Here is a 14,536-nt window from a genome sequence, read left to right as displayed (position 1 = left end):
AGATTCCTCACATCCACCCTGTGGAAACAACAACAACAACAACAACAACAACACACACACACACACACACACACACGGGTTAGCTGTGCCAAGGGAATGGGAGGTAGCTGAAGGGAGACAGAGCACATCCCAAAGGCTACTTTCTAAAGAAGGAACAGAAGAGAACAGCCTCCTAGTCCTCATGAGGATCAAGCCAATTAGAGCTTCTGCGAGGGATACAGTCTGTGCCCCAGCTGGGCAAAGGGGTTCCTTTCCTGGATGCTGAGGGTCCTGTCCCTCCTTGTCTGAAGGCACTGAAACCTTTTTCCTCATGTCTGGGAGAATTTTGACTTCTTTTTCATGCAGCTGGGCTCACTTACTCAAGCCACTCATGACAGCTTGGCTGTCCAGACTGCCCTCTGCAGAGACCCCCACTTGCCAGTCCCCCTGCTTGGCATCTCTGCCCTCCTTCCCTCATTCCATCCTGGGCTCAGGGGGGCACAGTCCCTAAGCTGCGCCCTCAAATAAGTGGGTGGGTCATTAATGCGGGGGGAGGGCACTGAGCCCTGTTTCTCCTCCCTCCATCCAAGGAGGGCTTGAAGTCTTCTGGAAAGCCCATCCTCATGAGCCTGTGGAATTCCTTGCCACAAAACCTGGCTGGCTTTCGCAGGAGAGGAGATCCATCAAGGGCCATGGATCTGGAGGAGGCCGCATTCGCTCCGGATCCCACTTGCAGGGGAACAGGGGAGGGAGAGGGACTCTCCCCCAACTCCTGCCTGTCATGCCCAGAGATGAGGCTGGCCTGGTGCAGGTGGACCACCCCGCTGCCCTTTGCTCCCTCCCTCAGGAACAGTGGGGGGCAGAGTGGCCCCCCTTCCCCTTTTGGGACCAGCTCTTGCTTGGTTGCCCATCCTGTGGGAGATGCCCCCCCCCTTACACACACACAGCCTGAAAGCCTCTGCCAAGCCAACATCTCGGCAGCAGGTCGGCGCAGCAGCAGCAGAAGCCAGCTCAGCTCTAGGGGGCCAAACTGTGGCTAAGAACCAGCTGCAGCCCAGACAAGTCTCCTGATAAGAGGAAGGGGGAAAGAACCACGGATGCAGAGACACAAAAGGGCCTCATAAACAGATGGTAAAACACAGGGCAGGTTAAGCGATAAGGCAAATGAGGCTGGGGAGCCCTTGGGGGTAATAAAAGCCCCCCCTCCCCCAAAAAGGCAGGGAAGAGGGTCCGGGCCATTTCTGCAAGAGCCCCACAGCGCCCCCTGGTGGGCAGAGGAGGAACGGCGCCGAGAGGCTCCCTGCCCAGCTCAGCGGCTGATGGCGCCCAGGGTGGTCCAGCTCCCCTTGCGGTCCCCCTTCCCCCGTGCTGGAGAGGGCTCCGTGGGCCTGCCCATGTCCTTGCTGGGGCGCATCAGGGAAGTGGATTCGCACTAGACCCAAAGAGGGATTTCAGCCAAAATCCAGACCCCTCGAATCGGAGCCTCTTGGGGAAGAGTAGCTCCTTGAGGTCGCTCTGCTTGTGGCCCCCCAGCTGCGTCTGCTGTAGCATTCGCAGCAGTCTCGGGAGGGCTGGTAAGCTTAGGGGGGCAAGAAGCCACCCAAGGGGAGAACGTAAAGGAGGCTGCCAGTCCACGAAAGGGTTAGGTGTGCTGCGGGAAAGGCGGAAAGGGCGCTTACGGTGCCAACGTGAGGGATGGGGAGAGGGCCGAATGTGGACGCTGGAACCGAGGCCCTGGCATGCAAGTCCCACACCAGGCAGGAGGTAGAATTCCACGCGCTGCCTTCCCACAACGCCAAAGCTGCCCCGGCTGTGGGACCGTTCTGGATCTCAAGGCAGCAGGGACCTCGTGCATCAATGCACCATCAGGTGTGTCACCAAGAAAGGTGGCTTTGCTCTGAGTGATTTTTCGGGCACGAAAGCCGGCTGGGCGACCTTGGGCCAGTCCCCCTCTCTCAGCCCAGCTCACCTCACAGGGTTGCTGTCCTGGGGAAAGGAGGAGGAGGAGGAAGGAGTAGCAGGCATGCTCACTGCTGTGGAAGGACGGACTGTCCTGAAATTGGGGGCACCTGGGATCACTCTCCTCCCGCTTTGAGCCTGGAGCAAGGAAGGCAGGGCGGCTGTGAAAAGCCTGGGTCTGGGACAGCTGCTGGTGGGCATGTCGGAGAGAGAAGAAGACGACAGGAGGGTGAGAGCAGCAGTCAAGGCTTGGAGCAAAGCTAGAGAAGGAGTAAGTGAGACTGTCCACTCGAAGGAGAACTGTGTTCTAAAGGTAGGAGTAGCATTGTTGGTGTGTAATAGTTATAGTAAGAGAGTAGTATAGTGATAGTTATAGCTTAGTGACCTCCATGTATTAGTCAGAATAGGCCTAGCATAGAGTAGTAGTAGTAGTGACAGAAATAGAGGTCAGTTGGACATTGTATTAGTTGGTCACCTAAGTAGGGAAAAAAACACCTTTATACTGTGAGCAGTGGTTTTCTAAGTGAAAGAAACCCCCCCCCCCCGATAAAAGGGGTGATCACAGGTCTTCCCCTGCAGTGTCTCATTTGGGAACGTCCTGGTGAGTCTGAGTAGACAACCCCTGGGTATCAAACAAACCTGTGCCAAATTGGTGGCAGAGGTGGGATATCCAAACTGGGATTCCCCGTCCAGCTTTAAAGGGGAGTTTGTTCAGACTCACCGGATTCCTGAAACCCAGTACGTGAAAAGGAAGGCTTTGATTGCTAAAGGGAGAGAGCTTGGGCCTTGCAGGCCACACACTTTGCAAGCCTTAGCTAGGATACTGGCTGCAGGGAACAGACCCTTGAGAAAACTTGAACCAGAGAACTAGAGCCTTAGAAAACAAACCAGGATGGAAAAGGCGGAAGGGGCTGGAATTCCTGCAGCCACAGAGGAGGCTCCTACCACAGACACAAGTGTTCGGGATAAGCCAGTGGGTTCACCCAAGGAGAAAATGGGAAGGCCGGAAAAGGGGCTGGGGCCAGAAACTTGGGCAAACCTGGTCCCGGAGATGTTGAGGCAGCAACTGGAAGGAAGGCTCTTGAGAGGGGCGGAGAAAGGAGACAGGCTGGAGTGGGAGAAAAAGGAAAGAGAGTCACGAAAAATAAGAAAGGCGGGATAGACTATAAGTAAGTAAAATAATTTACTCCTCTCTGTCAACTAAACTAAGAAAAAACAACCTAACTACTTCTTATTGCTATTGTTTATACAAATAATATCTGAAAAAGAAAAAGAAAAATATCCATCTCAACCCTTAAAAAAATCCTGCTGATAAACATATTTAAACAATTATCAAGGTAAACCAAAGCATTTAAGCTAAAGCAAAATAACTTCCAACATCTTATTACTGTTATGTATTTAGGAAAGCCACTTGGTTAATACCCTTTAACCAAAAATGTAAGTGCTATCCAAAGAGCAAATACCTATGTCTAAGCCCAAAAGACCACCCTGACAAACACATTTAAACAATCATCCCACTGCAGAATAAAGCAAAGCATTTACAGGTCTCAGCATTATACACAGAATTTTCTTCTTGTCAAGCTCAAATTCTACAGCCTGCCTTGAAAAGTCCAGATATTCTTCAAGAATCTTCCACCCTTGAAGCCGAATTCTCTTCCGGGGTCTTGATGCAACAGCATCACAGCCCTCTTTCTAGGCCAGAACTCTTTTTTCTTTAAATCTCCACAAGTCACTTTCCTTCCCTTCGTTTTCTGAGCCCACCTCACCAATCCTCATCTTCTTCTCTAGTGAAGCCACTTTGTACCTAGGATAATTTTCAACCCTGTCAGCTTCTCTCAACTGTTCAGACAGTGGGGATTCCACAGGTTCTGAGACAAGGCCCAGAACGTGAGAGACTTCGAGGTAAAACTCTGTAAAACCCGCTTTAATTTCCTCCGTAGCTCTCTAGTGACTCAGGGAGGTAAAGCCCACTGAGACTGAAACTGAAGACTTCCCCGGCTGCCTTTCCTCAAAGTAACCAATCCAGGAAATAGAAACAAGAAGGGTTCCCACGGGAAAGTAAAAGCAAATAGGTCGGAATTGCAATGCACAGATTCAACGAAGTGGGTAAAACCTTTTATAGTCCTCAAAACTCACTTTGTTTTAAAAGAAAAAGCAAAAAGACAAAACTGAATGAATATTATAGTCATAAAGGAGAACGATCCTTTCCGGGTGTAACCCGTCTATGAAACAGAGCGATAGGTCATTCCTGGGGCCATTTCAAATGAGTCTCAAGGGGCAGCTTTCCTGATCAGGTTGTCAATTCCCAGGCCACCTCCACAGCTGTAGCACAACGACACGGGTAAGCATCAGCCCAACGAGTCAGCCGATCTCTCCAGACAAGGACAGGTGGACAGCCTTGCGCTCCAGGTAGAGCGATGAAGTCCAAGTGCAAAGGAGAAGAAAAGGGAAAAAAGGACTTGTGGGGACATGTGTCTACGGTCCCACTGCCCCTTTGTGTCTCTCCTTCTGTGAAGAGGCAGAAGAAACGAGGCAGTTATCTTTATGGAGCTGGGGGTCGGCCATCGTGACCCGCCCTACAGCCCCCAGAGCTTCCAGGCCCAGGTGCCTCCAGTCCTGGACCTCCCGAGTCCCTGATTCGACACAGGTTCCCTTCCCCCACTCATACACACTCACTCAACCACAGGGCAAGGGCAGGCCCCCAGCGCACCAGCTCACACTCACGCCTAGCCGTCACCCACACATTCATTGTGCCCCCCTCAGCCTCTCCTGCTGGTCAACAGGGGGGCATCCCATATACTCCTACCCACCCCCCGTCTCTCACCCAGGCGGTGAGTATTCTTACATAACATCCTATGGCCCCGGACTCCCTCTCACACCCGGGAGGGAGTGCCTCACTCACACTGGAGGGACCCCAATAGTTTTCCACCATCTCTGGGCAAGTTGGGAGGGGATGAGCAGGCACTCAGATCCAAGTCAGCCCTCCTCACCACTGAGGATGACTACACCGAAGCCCACCATGCCAGCTCGGTCCCCTGTGCTGCTGGAATCCACCGACTGTGCTCTCTGCCGTCCCCCCTCCTTGTCCAAGGGGCTCTGGGAAAGGGGCCTGGGACCATAAGGGTTCACCACCACCACCACCCGCCAAGGTCTCTGTTCGGGGGCTCTGGCACAGGGGCATAGAATCACCACAGCTCATCGCCCCCGGCCACCGAGCTCCACCGCGCTGGTTTCACTGCTCCACCGGCTGTGCCACCGGCTGTGCCACTGTGTTCCACTGAAACGCTGGGGTCCACTGCTCCCCCAGGCCGGTCGCGCCGAGACTTGCCACGCTGCTGGTCACGTCCCCAATGTCCTCCGTGCTGCCAAGACTGCTTTGCCAGCCGGGTCTGATGCGCCACCAGGCCAGCCTACCGCGCTCCTGAGATCTGCGACACCGGAGCTCACCACGCCTTTGAAGCAGGCCCGCCACATCGGCTGCTGGGTTGCCTCTTCATCCCCAGGTGCTCCCCTATCATTATGAGGCTGGACTGAATACAAAGGAGCATCTGACAACCAGAAGAAATGAGACAGAACACCCTCATGGTACTGGAGAATTGTAAATGTTCCCTATATTTCAAGGAAGGTATAAAGCACGTTCCCTTTCCCGTCACATTTTTCAGACTGCGTGGAGTAGTTGGATGGAAAATCCGGTGTACCTGGGAGTACATTGTTTCTAACTGGGAGAAGATTGAATGGGTGGAATTTTTGTAACCCCCTTCCCTTTCATCTCAATAAATCCTGATAAAGATAACTTTGTAAGAACCATGCTGGAAATCGGTTTCTCCTGCTAACATTGGTAATTGGGAGGGGGGTCAAAAGAGGCAAGATGGCCACGGTGTGAGCCAAGCTTCCATGTTGTATGTTTGCCAAAATCAACTCACGTACAAAGTAGTAGAGCTTCAATCACACCGTCTTGGCAGTCTTCTTGCCTGTTTGACTGCAGTTGAGGATGTTGCTGCTGACTCTTCACCAAGCTGTCCACTTAAGAAGTTGGTTTAAATGACATCTACTGTGTTTGCTGACTCTTGACGCAGCCAAGCAGTTCCCAAAAAACAGGATTAAACAATACCAATCACTGTATTAAAACTGTCCCTGAACATTATCAAAAAAGCTGTTCTAAGGTCTCCCACTCTGTTTAGGGAGATCTCTTGTTCCCCTGATAGAAACAGCTGCAGCAGAAGAGCTACCCCATCTGCACACGGGGATGACCCCTCTGGACAGCTGCTCCAGGCCAAGGAAGATGAATCCCAGCAGAGTCAAAGGGGATCTGATGCAGCCCACAGAGGCCCGTCCAAAATGTTTTCACCCAGAGGATACGGCCACAGGGCACGCGAGCGTTGGCTGCAGCCCCATCTTGCAGCCCCCTTCTCTCCCATGTAGATGGACACCACCTGGCAATCCCTGACTTTTCCAGTCTTGCCTTTCCTGTTCCCTTTTCTCCTCCTTCAGATGTGAGCTTTGCACTCCCAGGTAAGTGGGACCTGCCATTTGTTTGCATGTTGCGCAGGAAGAGCAATATTATGTTCTGAGGCTCAGAAGAAGATGAGTCCTTTGACGTAAAGCGAGATGAATGCTCATATCGGAGCACTTTCTATCCTGCATAATCTCTTCCCCATGTGCTCCCTTTGGAGCAAGTCACATCATGATTAAAGTTCTATTCAAATTCCAAACATCGATGAGATGTTTTCCCCCTAGGCTTTTTCTATTGTGGGAAGAAGTGTGCAGCAAAGAGAATGTCCATGTCCCTCCCTTTCCTTGTACCGCTTAAGGACCCTTCCCTTCCCTGGCATGTGGTCTTTAACAGGATTGCAGCTCAGGGGAGATGTGGTGGTGAACAATCAGCTTGTGGAATAGCCTGCAAGATGAAACGGTGAGTCTCCTTCAGGGACGGTCTTCAAACAGAGGCTGGAGGGCATCGGTCAGAGATGCTCTGGTGGACCCCACATGGAACCGGCTGTTGGGCTGCTCGATGTCTAAGGTGGCTTCCAACTGAACGATGTGATGAAAAAGGAAGATAGAAGAAACAGAGCAGAATGAAGCAATTAGAGGAAGGGAAGGGGAGAAGGAAAAGAGCCCAGAAGAGAGCTGAAGCCACCGGTGCAGAGCTGAGAGGAGCAGCAGCAACTCCAGATGGCAACTTGTGGGAATGGCAGCATCGGGACCTGGACTGGAACTGCTGCAAAGCATGGCAGCTGGGTGACAACAGAACATTATCATTTTTATTATTATTATTACTATTATCATTATTATTATGGTTGATTGCCCAGTCAGCCAGTTGGTTAGACTGGATTTGGCATTTTTGTCCACCTATCGAGTCCTTCCCAAGGACCTGGGACAGGCAGGTGTTGTTGTTTAATAATCTTAAAGGTATCGTCACAGGATGTAAGGTGTTCCAAGTAAAGCTGCCTTTTGCAATTGCCTGATGGTGGGTGGTGGTGGGGATTATTATTATTATTATTATTATTATTATTATTATTATTATTATTATTTCAATTTATAAGCCACCCATCTGTCATGCGCTGCCTATTACTGAGTAAGACACAGACACTAATTTAGGGAAAATCAGGTTCTGGTTTATTTCAGCATAGTGCATAGCTAGAAAAAGCTGAGAGTGAAGGGAGCGCGCCGGTACGGGGTTTAAATAGCCCGCACCGGTCAGCGCCCCCCCCCACCTTGGGTGGTGTCATCCCCCCAAGTCCTGTATGCTTCGTTGCCGGTAGGTGAGGGGTCGCGGGGCCCCTGCTGGTGCCCCGGGCTTCTCTCGTAATCTCCTTCCTCCGGCCGGTGATTACTTTCAGCTGGGCGATATCCTTTGCGTTCCTGCTGACAGCTCCAGGCGTGCCTCGTGTTCCGCCCTGTCTTTGTCGCTCTTTCTTCCCCCTTTGCATTCTTTTGACTGGATTTTCTGGCTGGGGTCGTTCCCTTCTCCTCGGGGTCTGTGTCTGTTGTTGTGCGTCGCTTTGCTTATCTTTTAATCCCTTGCTCTTGTTTCCATGGTGTTATGTGTGCCATTGTGCTGATGCATGCAGCTCAACGGTGCTCATGACATACTGCCCCCCTTTCGCATGGTAGCCCCCCCCCCCCGGTATTCCGGTTTTTTTCCCGGGAGAGCTGTCAAAAAAAATTTTTTTTTTGTATTTCCCGCCGGAGTGCTTTCTCCCCTCCCCTTGCTCCGCCCTCTACCGCATTTCCAATTTTTTTTTTTTTTTGGTGTGTTCCGAGTGCGCATGCCTCGACCACACCCTGCTCCTTCTTGCTCAGTTCGTCGTCAGAGGAGGCGTGGCTGGTCAGGTGCTGTTTCAACTCCAGGTAGGATCCTTATCTTTTTGTTTTGTTGATTGTTTTGTTTTTGATGTACGCTGTGTTGTCATGTGTGCATCCTGGCTATTTGCCCTCTGGCGATGCACCTATGACCACTCTTCCCTCCCCAATGGGCCCGGTGAGGGTGGGGGGGGATGAGTCTCAGGGGGGAGGAGGTCTACTCAAGTTGCGGGCTTGGGGGTCCCTTCCCCTGGGGTGACACGGGTGGGGGGGGGAGGCCCAAGGGGGGAAGTGTGTCCTATGGGCCGGTTCGGCTGGGCACCCCTTTGGTTTGTCGAGGTACGTCGTGCGGAATGCTCAGGTCAGGTCCGGTGCCTTAACGTGTTGAGCCGCCACCCATTCTGGGTGGGGGAAGTGTTTCCATTTTACTAAATAGTGTAGTGTGCCCTGTTGTCGGCGAGAATCGAGTATTTCTTTTACCTCAAAATGTTGTTGGCCGTCAATCATCACTGGGGAGGGCAGAGGCATGCTTGGGTGCCATCAGGAGGTGGTTGCTGGTTTCAGGAGGCTGCTGTGGAATACTGGGTGGAGTCTCCTTAGATTGTGCGGCAGCTCCAGGCGTACTGCCACCGGGTTCACTATTTGTGTTACTTGAAGCGGCCCAATATACTTAGGCCCCAGTTTCTTCGAGGGTTGAGGTGATTTCATGAATTTGGTGGAGAGGTAGACCATATCCCCTACCTGGAATGTCGGTTGCTGGCGTCGGTGCTTGTTGGCCTGTTCTTTGTAGGCGGACTGTGCTTCCTTCAGCGCTGCTGTGATTACTGGCCATGATTCCGCTATCTTCCGTCCCCAGTCGCCTGCGCCCACTTGGGGTCCTGGGGGTTGCGGTAGCTCTGGTATGGGTACGAACTCGCGCCCGGAGACTACTTCGAACAGGGTTTTCCCTGTACTCGTGTGAATGGCGTTATTGTAGGCGAATTCTGCAAACGGAAGCAGGTCGACCCAGTCGTCTTGGTGGTAATTGGTATATGAACGTAGGAATTGTTCTAGTGTGGCATTGAGGATCTCTGTGGCTCCGTCCGTCTGGGGGTGCCAGGCTGTGGATAGGGCTTGTTGGGTCCCAATCAGTTTTAGAAAAGCCCGCCAAAATTTCGAGGTGAATTGTGTGCCCCTATCGGTCACCACGTGTACGGGACATCCGTGTAACCTGTACACGTGTACGAGGAAAAGTTTAGCCAGCTGCTGGGCGGACGGGACTGATGCGCAGGGGATGAAGTGTGCCTGTTTAGAAAAGTAGTCTTTCACCACCCAAACGGTTGTTTTCTTCTGGCTGGGTGGTAGATCTACTATAAAATCCATGGAGATTTCCTCCCATGGTCGGGAGGGCTCCGCCACCGTTTGTAGTAGTCCCGGAGGCTTTCCCGGTGCCTGTTTGGCCATTGCGCATATCGGGCAGGATGCTACGTAGGCCTTAACGTCCCATCTCAATGCAGCCCACCAGAACTGTCGTCGTGTTAGGTGCAGGGTCTTTAGAAACCCGAAGTGTCCCACTTGTTTGCTGTCGTGTGATCTGTGCAGGATTGCCTGGCGCTGCGAATCCGGGACATATATTCTGCCTTCCTCCCATGCTAAGTCTTGTTCCCTTGTCACCTTGTCGGGGTTTGCTAGTAGCCAGGGGTCGGTTTTGAGGGCGGTGGTGAGGTCCGCGCGTATCCCTCCTGGCAGTCGTGGGTGGCATCGTCTGTTCGCTGGTTGGCTTGCCGTCGGTTGAGACGTGGGGTTGAGCTGTTTCTGAGCGCTGCTTCGGGTGGTCACTGCCATTCCCAGCTGGGAGGCGGATAGCACCATCCCAATCATATCTGGGATGGGCTCTTCGTCTTGGGGCAGTCGGGAGAGGGCGTCAGCCAGGAAGTTCTTTTTGCCCGGTATGAACTTCAGTTGAAAGTTAAAGTGGCTGAAGAATTGGGCCCATCTGACCTGTTTCGGGCTGAGGCGTCTGGGCATCCGGAGGGCCTCGAGGTTCCGGTGGTCTGTCCAGACCTCGAATGGTTCGGTGGTCCCTTCCAGTAGATGCCTCCATGTTTCTAGCGCCGATTTTACCGTGAATGCCTCCTTCTCCCATACGTGCCAGCGCCTTTCCGTCTCTGAGAATTTCCTTGACAGGTAGGCGCATGGTTTCAGGATTCCTGCAGGGTCCTTTTGGAGCAGTATGGCCCCCAGGAGAAGTCTGAGGCGTTGGCTTGGACCACGAACGGCTGTTCTGGGTCCGGATGTGCGAGGATTGGCTCCGTTGTGAACAGCGCTTTCAGTCTGTTGAACACTGTCTGACATGCGGGAGTCCAATTTAGTACTGTCCCTGGGTTCTTGGCTCGCCGTGTGTCCCCAACCCCTTTAGTTTTGAGTAGATCTGTTAGGGGGAGGGCTATCTCCGCGAACCCCCGTGCGAATGACCTGTAGAAGTTCGCAAAGCCGAGGAAGCTTTGAAGTTGGCGCCTGTTACGTGGGCGTTCCCAATTCACCACTGCCTCGACTTTTGCAGGGTCCATTTCTATGCCCTCGCCGGAGATTCGGTACCCTAGGTAGTCTAGGCGTGCTTTATGGAATTCACGCTTAGATGGTTTGGCGTAGAGCTTTGCCCTTCTTAGCTTTTCGAGGACTTGCCTGACTAGGGTTACGTGTTCTTCGTGCGTCTGGGTATAGATGAGGACGTCATCTATGTAAACTAGTACCCCTTGGAACAGGTGTTCGTGCAGTACCTCATTGATGAGCTGCATGAACACTCCCGGGGCCCCCACTAATCTGAATGGCAGTACCTTGTACTGAAAGGCACCTAGGGGGCAGTTGAACGCTGTTTTCCACTCGTCCCCCTCCCTGATTCGGATCCTGTAATACGCCTCGCGGAGGTCCAGTTTGGAGAATACTCTCCCCGTGGACAGGTGGGCGAGCATGTCTTTCACGAGGGGTAGGGGGTATTTATTGGATAGGGATGCCGCGTTGAGGCCCCGGTAGTCGGTACAGAGCCGTAAGGTGCCGTCCTTTTTCTCTCGGAAGAGGACGGGCGCTCCGACCGGTGAGCATGCTGGCTCTATGAAACCCCTAGCCAGGTTTTTATCGATGAACTCCTGGAGGGTTGTCATCTCCTTCGGGGTCATCGAGTAAATCTTCGGCCTGGGTAAGGGGACATCGGGAAGCAGCTCAATTCTACAGTCCGACTTGCGGTGGGGGGGTAGTTGGTCCACCTCCTCTTCCCCGAAGACCTCTGAGAAATCGGCATATTGTTCAGGTAGTTCTTCTGGGGTTGCTGTGTTGTCCTGGGCTACTGCCTCTGCCCATCCCACTGTGGGGTTGGGCCTGCCCGCCAGAACTGGGGCCCAGTACGCGCCGTCGTCGAATTGGAAGGTGCGGGTCTTCCAGTTAATGTGCGGGTTGTTGGTTGCGAGCCACGGTATTCCTAGTACTATGATGGGTCACCCTATGTGGGTTACCACAAAAGATGTTTGCTCGGTGTGGGTGCCCATTTGCAGGGTGACGGGCTCAGTCTGCGTCGTGGCTGGTTTCCCTCCCGCTGTTGAGCCATCCAGTTGGTGGAAAGCCAGCGGTGCGGGGAGGGGGAGACAAGGCAGGTCGAGCTTGGCGACGATGTTGGGGTGAATCAGGTTCTTGGAGCACCCCGAGTCCACTAGTGCCGCAGCCGTGGTGGCTCTGGTGCCGAAGGAAAGCCTGATTGTCCCCATTATTACGGAGCTTTCGTCACTCTGTCTATGTGTTTCGTGCCCCTGTCCCACCACCTGCCTCGCGGCGCGTTTTAAGGCAGGCGGGGAGCGTTTCCCGCCAGCCAGTCTGGGACTTCCGCGTCCTCCCCCACAAAGTAAGCGTCCAAGTCTTCGTCCGGTGTCGCTGTGGCTCCAGTCATGTGGCGGGGGGGGCAGCGGCTGTGGGTTAGTTGGTTTGAATGGCGTTTTCAGTGCGGGTTTGGGAGCACTAGTCGGCGTTCTGTTGGAGAAGCAGTCTGCCGCTTTGTGCCCCATTTTCCCGCACTTTGCGCAGGGTCCACGAGCAAACTTCTTCTTTTGGTACGTGGGGCCGGCCGGCCCCAGGTGTGGCGAGGGTCCCTTTGGGCTGTTGCTTGTTCTGTCTTCTGCCGTCGTCATTAAGAAAGTGCGGTGAGCGTGTTCCGCTCTCCCCGCTAGGTAGATCCAGCCTTGCAGTGTCTCCGGGTCATCTCGATAGAGTGCCCATTGGAGTACCTCGCGGCTGAGGCCCCTTTTGAACATCTCTATCAGGGTCATCTCGGACCAGTTGTTAATCTTCCCTGCAAGGGCTTTAAATTCGAGGGCGTAGTCTGCGACAGTTCGTGTGCCCTGTTTGAGGACTTGAAGCGCACTTTTAACCCTCTCCTTGGCTAGCGGGTCCTCAAAATAGTGCTTCATCTCTGTGATGAAGGCGTGGAAGTCAGAGAGGGCTGGTGTAATGGTTGCCTAATCCCAAATACTCAGTCTCACAAGCTCGGGCTTAAAGATAACTGATTTATTAAAGGAATAGTATGCAAATACAGAGAAAGCTGAGAATGAGCCAAAGCGCGCCAAATACAAACTTAAAAGCCTTGCGTTCAATCCAGTCCCGCCCCGAATACTTGTCAGCCACCACCCCCTCCCAGGTGCCAGCAACCGTTACACACGCCCGGGAAAGTAACCTTGAATAGGAGTGCAAACCCAAACATACATTCCAATGTTGCAAAACAAGGAGGAGAGCACGAATGGAAAATACCAGCATAGAGCAAGCTGAATATACACGGAGAAAGGGTTTGACATGTGAAACGTTACGATGTGAACAAAACATTGAAACGGGGAACATGACATATCGCCCCCCCCCCCAGAAAAATGCTAAGGAGCCGGCTTGTCAGGGTAGGCAGAGTGAAAACGGCTGACAAGGAGAGGCGAGCGAACATCTGTGGCAGAAACCCATTCGGGATGAGGGAAATGTTTCCAGCGAACGAGGTACTGCAAAGTAGAGCGCTGGCGACGGGAGTCGAGGATGTCGGCCACCTCGAAGTGTTGCTGGTTATCAATCATGATTGGAGGAGGTGGGGCTGGTTGGGGGTGCCAGCGGTCGGACTGCAGATACGGTTTGAGCAAGCTGCAATGGAAAACAGGATGTAAACGCTTGAGGTTATGGGGCAAATCGAGTTTAAAAGTAACAGGGTTAATTTGTGCAACAATGGGAAAAGGACCAACAAACTTAGGACCAAGTTTTTTCGAGGGTTGTGGTGACTTGAGGAATTTCGTGGACAAGTAGACTTTATCACCCACAGCAAAAGTAGGTTCAGGGGAGCGCTTGGCATCTGCGTGTTTTTTATAGGTGGTCTGTGAGTGGGTTAGAGCTTGTTGAATATTGTTCCACGAGTCTTTGAGAGATTCAGCCCAGTCAGTGAGAGAAGCAGGGAGTGGTTGTGGGTGCGGGAGTTCGGGTATCGGGACGAACTCACGCCCGAAAACAGCTTTAAAGGGAACCTGACCAGTACTTTGATGAACGGCGTTGTTGTAGGCAACCTCAGCAAAAGGGAGTAAGTCCACCCAGTTGTCCTGTTGATAATTGACAAAAGCACGCAAGTATTGTTTGAGGGTAGAATTAATGGCTTCAGTAGATCCATCCGTTTCCGGATGCCAAGCAGTTGAGAGGGCTTGTTTGGTGCCAAGGAGTTTCAAAAATGCCCGCCAAAAGTGTGACATAAATTGTGTGCCTCTGTCACTCACCAAACGGGAGGGGATTCCGTGAAGGTGGTACATGTGAACGAGGAATAGGCGTGCCAGCTGTTGTGCGGTAGGGATGGAGGCACATGGTATGAAATGGGCTTGTTTAGAAAAAAAATCTTTGACCACCCAAATGACGGTTTTTCGTTGACTGGGTGGGAGGTCTACAATAAAGTCCATTGATATATCCTGCCATGGGAAGGATGGGGTTGCAACGGGTTGCAGGAGCCCTTGCGGCTTTCCAGTTTTGCACTTTGTTGTGGCACATACAGGGCATGCAGTGACATATGCTTTAAAGTCCTTTAGTAAAGATGGCCACCAGAATTGGCGCCTAAGCAAGTGAAGGGTTTTGAGGTACCCAAAATGTCCAGCCAACTTGTCGTCGTGGCAGCGTTGGAGAATCGTCTTTCGTAACGTCTCAGGGGCATAGAGACGATCGTTTCGCCAGGCAAAACTGTCAGTGAAGGTTACAGTGTGTAGGTTTGCTTGCAACCAAGTATCAGTTTTGAGGTGGAAAAGCAACTGTTGTTTCAAGTCTGAGG

General features: G+C 52.6%; 2 protein-coding genes across 2 annotated transcripts in view; both read right to left on the bottom strand.

The window, feature by feature from the left end:
- LOC134491913 (zinc finger protein 595-like) overlaps positions 1-14,536 on the bottom strand; it is a 610,720-nt gene that overhangs the window by 336,597 nt on the left and 259,587 nt on the right. The gene's annotated exons all lie outside the window — the stretch shown is intronic.
- LOC134488789 (uncharacterized) overlaps positions 1-14,536 on the bottom strand; it is a 107,560-nt gene that overhangs the window by 37,722 nt on the left and 55,302 nt on the right. The window lies entirely within an intron of this gene.

This window comes from Candoia aspera, chromosome 2 (genome assembly GCF_035149785.1).
Source record: "Candoia aspera isolate rCanAsp1 chromosome 2, rCanAsp1.hap2, whole genome shotgun sequence".
In the NCBI taxonomy this organism is placed as follows: domain Eukaryota; kingdom Metazoa; phylum Chordata; class Lepidosauria; order Squamata; family Boidae; genus Candoia; species Candoia aspera.
This window is presented reverse-complemented; position numbering and strand designations above follow the sequence as displayed.